A 1033-nucleotide genomic window follows, 5' to 3' on the forward strand; every position below is an offset into this window, starting at 1 on the left:
TCTGGTAATTACCTTACGTGACTTGCGGCCTATGTCGACAAAATAAAAGTGATATATGCCTTATAAAGTGTGGTAAATGTTGCTTGCAAAATAATAAAATGTCGCAGTTTCGCCTGAAATGCGACGCATCGATTGTGATAGCAAATTAGTGGACAGCTATACAAAGTAAAAATAGTATTTTATCGGCTGTATAAATCTGTAAACATTCGCTTACTAACTGAATTAACAAGCACGTTGTCATGTGTGCATTGGTATACATGAACACATCTCGCTCGATGACCGCGGAAACTCGCTGTCAAAACACTGTAGAGGGGAAACGCAGCAATAGCAGCGAGCGAATTGACCTTCGTACTGCCTTTCGCTTCAACGCGAACTAAGCGTCGAAAGCACGGCGTTTACAAAGCTATCAGCACTCAGCGCACTTTGTCCACATCGCAGACCGCCTTGAAGGTGAGGCCCCTGCAACCGCGCGTTTTGTCCACATCGCAGGTTGCTTTCAAGATACAGAGCCCGAGTGGCATTGCCATGCGTAGCAGCAGTCTTTGTACGACCTATGAATTTCAGCTTCTTTCAGCACTTCACCAACTATATAGAAGTCCCACACTGGTCGGCCATCTCCCCTACTTTAACTTCGTCATGGCCAAGATCGCACTACCCGCAGTGGTAGCGTAGTGGCTCTATGGAGTTGTGCTTATAAGCTTGAAAGCGCAGGATGGAATCCCAGCCGTGGCGACTGCATTCCATTTCGATGGCGATTAAATGCAAAAATGCCCATGTAACGTGCATTCGGTGCACGTTAAAGAACCCCAGGTGGTCAAAATTAATCCGGAGTTGCTGAAAACGATGTGCCCCACAATCATATCACGGGTTTGGCACGTAAAATCCCAGAATTGTTTATTATTGCATGGAAATTATATGCACTTGAAAACCTTTGCTTTACAATGTACGCTGATGATATCACCCGGTGGAAGACCTATAGGCTAAGCACAGCTGAACAAGTTATAATGCTGCAAAACGCACTGGACATAATTGA

The sequence above is a fragment of the Dermacentor albipictus genome, chromosome 1, assembly GCF_038994185.2.
Source record: "Dermacentor albipictus isolate Rhodes 1998 colony chromosome 1, USDA_Dalb.pri_finalv2, whole genome shotgun sequence".
Classification (NCBI taxonomy): Eukaryota; Metazoa; Arthropoda; class Arachnida; order Ixodida; family Ixodidae; genus Dermacentor; species Dermacentor albipictus.